Consider the following 7,844-nt stretch of genomic DNA (forward strand, 5'->3'; position numbering starts at 1 on the left):
CAAACAAAGTTTTCTGTTCCCTTCTTCACTGCTAATTAAAGTTTAATTATTGCTCTTTAAATGCAACAAAACGTGATACTTTTACGTACATTCTCATTGAAATTGATGATAACAAGAGTGTCTGTGATTGCTTTTTTAATAGATTTCAAGTATTTTCCTTGGCTATTTTCATTATTGCCTTTGTTCCGGTCTTCTAATCAGGAACAGAGGGTTACCAAAAATATCTTCCTAAGATATAGGATGTTATGTAGAAAAAATAGATGTATAATTAAAGATTTTCATCTCCTTAAAGACTGAAAAGCTCAGAAGACATTTTGCTATTACTGGCATTATTAATATGATTTGAATGTTTTGGTTCTTAAACTAAGTGAAATACATGTGAAATGTTACTTGTTCTAGCAATGATTATGGCTTATAGTTTTCTTCTCCAATGAGTTGAAATCTCTGACTATTTTGGAGGGCATATTGATTTTAGGGTAGGAGGCTTAATTATAGAAAGCCAAGGGAGATTCCTAAAACAGTATTGCCTTTCACTTATCACTTAATTATACTTAAAGTATATAAGTATAGAAATATACAAATATGAATTGAGTAACAAATGTGTGATTTACAAATTTGACTCAATAACAACTAATCCAGAAAGCAATTCTTTATATTTATATAAACTATTATACTTAGTAAGGATTTAAAAATTGTTAGAATATATTTTTAACATTTATTTCAAAATATTTGTTTATTTGTAACTGTTTATTTTTAATTTTTGTTGTTAGTGGGGATTGAAATCTGGGCCCGGACATTGTCCCTCAGCTCTTCAGCTCAAGACTAGTGCTCTACCACTCGAGCCACTACCAGTTTTCTGGTGGCCCATTGGAAATAAGAGTCTCACGGACATTCCTGCCTAAGCTGGCTTTGAACCATGAGTCTCAGCTCTCAGCCTTCTTAGTAGCTAGGGTTATAGCATGAGCCACTGACTCCTAGCTACACAATTATTTTTTACATAGCTATGAAATATTGCTTGATAATCCCATTCATTTATATGTTGTGTAATAATAAAGCTACATCATATCCATTAATTTCTGCATGTAACATTTCTTTTTAGAGAGAATGCTCAAAAACTTATCTTCTGGCTAGGATGAAATATCTATTCTTAACTATAATCACTTTTCTTCTTGTGGTATACAGTTAATATATTTAGTTTTAGTCCTGGAAGTCTGCTAATTAAAGTTACATAAAACATGAATTGTAAAGTGAAAGAAATTCATGGTTCCATTACATGTTTTAAGAAAACAATTATGCCTTTTGTTTCCAATTATATTTCGGTGGGAATGTGTAATATTCATTGATTTAATTGTTAAAATTTATTACCGTTACATTATATCAAGTTGATTCAAACTTGTTTGGTCCTGGGGTTTGAACTCAGAGTCCCTGAGATTTGTTGCAATTTTTTAACAATTTACGATTTCAGTCATGCCTCACTTCTGGCTTTTTTGCTGATTAATCAGAGATACGATTATCAGGGAGTTTATTTTGTGGGTTGCCTTCAAACAGCAAAACTCAAGTCACAGCCTCCCAAGTAGCTAGGATGAGATACATGAGCCACCTGCTCACCACTTTTTTATGAACTTTCATAGGCTAAATTGTTTTACACTTTCCGTGAGTTCAACTCTTTCATTTTCCTTTCCTATAATTTTAATGCCAAATCTCAAAATTGTCAAAACATCTTCCATTGCTGTAAATTCCCATCTCTCTTTTTGTTTTATATGCCACGTTTTAATCCTGCTTGAAGTTAACATTTGAATAAATTGTTATGTTTAAGTCAATGTTCACTTTTTAATTTTCCCAAATACTGCCTAATGTATCACCGCTTATTAAACAGAACATCATTCCACAAATGTTTGGTTTTACCCCTTATTAAATATTCCTTGATAATATTTAATGTGGATCTAATCTGGTGCCCTACAGACCCATTGAGCTGGATAATCTTTCCTCTACAAATATAACAATTTTACACTAATAGCTTTAATATTGGACAGAGAAATATATTCCAGATTATTTTTCTTTGTCAATGACTCAAATAGTGCTAGTCAGGTGTTCTTAGAAATTGTCATAAGCATAAATAAAACTGTGAAGCTGAGTGCTGTTGTCTTATGCTTGTAATTCTAGCTGCATAGGAGGCTGAGATCTGAGGATTGTGGTTGAAATTTAGCTGGAATGGGAATGTCTATAAGACTGTTATGTCCTATTAACCACCAGAAAACCAGAAGTGGCACAGTTGCTCAATGAGTAGAGCATTCACTTTGAAATGAGTAGCAGAAGGACAGCGCCAGGACCAGATTTCAAGCCCCATAAATGACCAAAAAAAGGGGAAGAGACAATTTATATCTTTTCTCAATTGTATCCTCCAATCGACAAAAATTATGTCTCCATTTATTTAGATGTTTGCTTTTATATTCAGCATTGTATAATTTTCAATGATGGTGAGTAAATAGCACTTTAATACATTTTGACAATGTGTGAAGGTAACATAAAGAAATTCAAAGAAAACAGTTGAAATATAAAGAGCAATGGAAATGGAGAAAGCCAGAAACGGGTTAATTAGGGCCTTCATCAATATGTGAGAATGTAAGATATTGCAATAAGATATCTTCATATAATTAATATGCACCAATTAATATCTATCTTCCAAAGGCTTTTTTATTCAAGTATGACATAAAGGATAAATACACATTCTGTGGTGAAATGAAAGGAAGATAGATGAGAAAATGCATACTTATAATGATTGTGTAAATAAACTAAGAAATTCAGTCAACATTCTGAGGGCTCATGGCTCATTGGACTCGAAAGTTGCTGGTATCTAAAATAATTCTAAAATGTTAGACTTGATCCTATCTTTAAAACTGCTTAATACTATTGCTTTTTGAGTCAATATTCTTTTCCTTGTTGCTGGTTGTGGTGGTGGTTCTGGGCCTTGAACCCTGGGCCTGGGCTCTGTCCCTCAGCTCTTCCACTCAAGGCTAGAGCTCTACCACTTGAGCCATAGTATCACCTCCGGTTTCTGGTGGTTTATTGGAGATAAAAGTCTCATGGACTTTTCCTGCACAGGCTGGCTTTGAACCATGATGCTCAGATCTCAGCCTCCTGAGTGCCTAATATTACAGGCATGAGCCATTAACTTACAGACAAATAAAAATTATAATATATGTATCTGTATATATACATGTATGTACACATCTATATATTCTTATATATGTATACATATATAGGTATTTGAATATATACACATATAAGTATGACTATATGCATATGTACATGTAGTGTGTACACATATTTATTTATTTAAATAAACTTGAATCAGAAATATATTAAGAGCATATTAATGCCAATGAAATACTTTAACCATCCTGAATAAGTTATCCAAAAATCCAAATACATATCTCTATAGTAATATAATAACAATCAAGGAACATATGGAAAGATCATAACATACCTAGACATATAGAGATTAGTGGAAATAGAAAGAATAAGATAGCCGTGCACAACCATTATGTAGAAATTGCAATCCTTATACATTGGTGCTTGGCACTTAAAATGGTATAGTCAGTTTCTTAAATATACTGGAAATCTTTAAGACATTACACATAGAATTGTCTCTATGATCCAGTATTTTGAATTATAATTTTATATACAAAATAGGTTACAACATATGTCCAATGAGACACATGTACAAGAATATACATAGCAAAACCCTTCATAATATCATATAATAAGACATGGAAATGCTCATTGAGGATGTTAATCCAATATACACAAGCATACAAAAAATATGCTCTATCCATGAGAAAAATTTACAGGGACTTACTTTGGAAACAGTGATATTACATGGGAGAAATGGATAAAATAGACTACATTTTCTAATTATATGAGGTTTTTAAAATTGGCACATCTGTAGAGGTAGAATATGAAATATTAGCTGCTCAAAGGGAGAGTAGGTTGAAATGATGACAGGAAATGACTATTAATAAATATTTGAGTTTTTTGAGAGTGTAGTAATGATAAAATGTTCCTGAACTGAAGGTGATGTTCTTACTCAACTCTTTAACATTCTAAGAATCATTGGACTTTATCGAAGAATCACAGATTGCATTTGCATTAACCTTAGGAAATTTTTTAGAATACTAGTGGGTTAATCTGAGTGATAATTTAGAATTTAAAATCACAGAATTCTATAATGCACAACTTTAGTACACTGATGAATAAGACTATCAAGAAAATATGATCTGTGATATGTCCTCTGAGTGCCTATATATGACATTAAGAGACTGAGTATTCTACAAATTCATGTAAATTGAGCTATGAGATAGGATTGAGAAGGATGAGGGATATTGATCATAAGATGCATTGTATTGGCCATGGAATGTGGCTTAGTGGTAGATGCTTGACTTGCATGTGTGAAGCCCTGGGTTTGATTTCTCAGTACTACATAAACAAAAAAGCAGGAATTGGCACTATCACACAAGTCATAGAGTACTACCATGAGGAAAAAAAACTCAAGGACGTTGCCAAGGCATGAATTCAAGCCCCAGGACTAGGCAAACAAAAAGGTGCATTTTATTAAGCCAGGCACTAGCGGCTCACGGCTGTAATCCTAGATGATCAGGAGGCAGAAAATTGAGGTTTGAAGCCAGCCCAGGAAAGAAAGTCTGTGATATTCTTATTTCCAATTAAATCTCAGAAAAATCAGAAAGTGCTGCTGTGCCTCAAGTGATAGAGTTCTAGCATTCATCCAAAGGAGCTCGGGGACAGCCCCCAGACCCAGAGTTCAAACCTCAGGAGAGGAAAAAGAAAAAAAAACTCACTATACACTGTTAATATACTGCTTTGTCAAACAGCAAGTCCCACACAACTACTTAAAGTTAATTAAAAATATGATAAAATACAAGTCATTTTGGGAACCAGACAAAGATGGTATACAGGGAACAAAGTATATATTATATCATGCAGTTTGAGTTGAAATTTGTTCTATAGTCTTCTTAAATCATTTATGAAATTGACAATACTGACAATTATAGGTCAATTTCCTTGAGGAACACATTGTACGCTGCTGTCTTTTATACGAAATCATAGAGGTGATATTTTGCCTTGTATTGAACTATATCTGATATTTTAAAGTAGATTTGTCCTAATATAATATTAATTTAATCAATCATTTCATTAGGGTGAGGTTGGTTAGATTTTTTCCAGTAAATCTTATCCCTATAATAAATGAGAGCATGCTGTGACAGTCTTCTATTAATATGAAAAAATACTTTATAAAATTAACTTAAAAGGGGGAAGATTAAACTTGACTTCTGATTTTATACATTTCAGATTATGTTTCTTATCCTCATTGACATGGGTTGGTGGTGGCACAGTACCCCATGTCAGGAATATGTGTTGGAATATGTGTATTCGTGAACGACAAGAATAGGAGTGGGAGAGGGCGAAGGAGGAAGAGGGAAGAGAGAGAAGGAGAAGGAAAAGAAGGAGGAGAAGGAGACAGAGAAGAAAAAGAAGGAAGAGGAGGAAAGGACTTTGATCTGAACACCTTTGATCACAAGTTCTCAGCGACCAAATCTCTACAACTATGCCCACATGAAAGGTTTCACCTCTTTATGGCAACTTAGTGAAAGCTAATTATTAATCTCAATCCTTTATGATTTCAGATTCAATTTCTAGAGTGGTGGGTAGATATTTCTATACATTGTGATAACTTCTGTTCCTAAATATTTACTTGAATTAATCAAAGAAGCTATTTGGCATGGAGGTGGTTTGGTTATACCATTGCTGGAGAAACATTTTGAGTGCAAATACATTTTATTTAACAGATAAGGAAGCTTCAGAGATTTCATTTGGTGACCTTCAAAAATGACGATTTCATCTAACTCATAATGACTTTAATTTTTCATAATTTTATGACATTTCTATTCAAGTTTTTGTCATCTATAGTTAGATTCTTTCTTTCTAGTTGAAGGAAAAATAAATACTATCACAATCATTTATTTCTTAATCATTCCATAGAGTAGGAATAATATGAATTTCCTACCATTCAAAAATAAGTTATATTCAAGTCTATAGGAATAATTGCATGTAATGGAATATCTTGCTCTATTTCATATGGAGACCGATTCAATTTCTAAAAATCACTGTTGACATAAAATACATGAAATTCAGTGTTTCTCTGAAATGTCTCGGTACTCAAACCTCAGAAATAAATAACTAGTAATTAAGATGTTTATATACTCCAAAAATGTATGAATCTATATTTTATGCCAAAAAAGTTTTGGTTTAAAAGAAGAGAAAATTATGTGACCAGAGTAGATAATATTTAATTTAATGAAAAATTACTTCATTCACCCTAACAGAGCCTATTGCTTTTAGCTTACATGAGAAATTTGATTAACGATCCCTTCATCACTTTTGAATATTAGAGTATTTCAATTTGTGCAAAGATTCTGTCATTTAAACCTTTGAGTGTATATTTTTCATAAAAATGAAAACGTTTTTTCACACTGCAGGTTCAGATTCACTAACTAAATAAATATCTAAATATTAATTGGTTAAATTGAGCCTCTAGAATTCAAATAATAACAAATTTATTTTATTCTTACATATATTATATCAGTGCTGAATATGGGTATCTCAAGCTTGTGATCCTCACTACTCAGGAAGCTGGGGTTCAAAGCCAGCCTTGACAACAATGATATCATCTTATAAATATGTTAGAAACAATTACAAGAAAAAAAACATTTGAATACTTATTTTGGGGTCCATTTCACCTAACATCAACTTATCTGACCTTTGCTGCTTGTCTCAGATATGTCCCTCATCCACTTCTTTCATTGTATTTGATGTTGGTACAATTTGTGGAGTGGAAGGGAAAAACAAATGGTTTAAATAAGGATAAAGGTGGACCCATTAAAACTATGAGGTGTAAACGTCGTTATATTGTAAAATGAACTTTACAATTTTGGCCGGGTGAGGGGCGGAGGAGGGGTAAATGGGAAGGTTTGGGAGGGGGAAACAAAGGAGGAGGCAACAATGCTTGATAAGAAATGTACTCATTACCTTGCTCATGTAATTATAACCCCTCTGTACAGTATTTTCACAGTAAAAAAAATAAAAATAAAAAAGTCCAGACTTGCCAAGAGTTTGTGAGTCACATCTCAATTAATCACATACACATCAGAACACATGCACACACACACAAAGCCAGAAGTGGAGTTGTGGCTCAAATGTTAGAGCAATGTCCATACTAAGTAAAAAATCAAGGGATAGGTCTGGAGTTCAAATCACAAGAACAACACACATACAATATTATGTATAAATTGTTATTTTAGTTTAAAGAAATAAACAACATCATGGAAAGTAATATTTGTTACATATCCTGAAATTTTGTGAAGTTGTTTTTATTATCATTTGTCTTAAGATATAACTTAGGTTATTAAAATTAATGTTAATATAGTATATTTATAATTACTCATAATATCTTGGAGTATAAGAGTTGGTATTTTTTCTATAGCCATAAGAGATAGTCTGAGTAAAAGAAAGAAAGGAAGAAAGGAAGAAAAAGAATGAAAGAAAGAAGGAAAGAAAGGAAGGAAGAGAGAAAGAGAGAGAGGAGTAGGGATGAAGGGAAGGAGGGAGGAAGGAAAGAAGAAAAGAAGGAAGGAAGGAAAAAAGGAAGGAATTAAGGAATTAAGGCACAAAGAAATGAAGGAAGGGAGGGAGGAAGGAAGGGACAAAAACAATTTAATTCATAAAATGTGCTATTTAGCCCAACATAAACTTGTAATTAACCCTTTAGT

The sequence above is a fragment of the Dipodomys merriami genome, unplaced genomic scaffold (assembly GCF_024711535.1).
Source record: "Dipodomys merriami isolate MVZ:Mamm:240054 unplaced genomic scaffold, mDipMer1.0.p SCAF_53, whole genome shotgun sequence".
In the NCBI taxonomy this organism is placed as follows: domain Eukaryota; kingdom Metazoa; phylum Chordata; class Mammalia; order Rodentia; family Heteromyidae; genus Dipodomys; species Dipodomys merriami.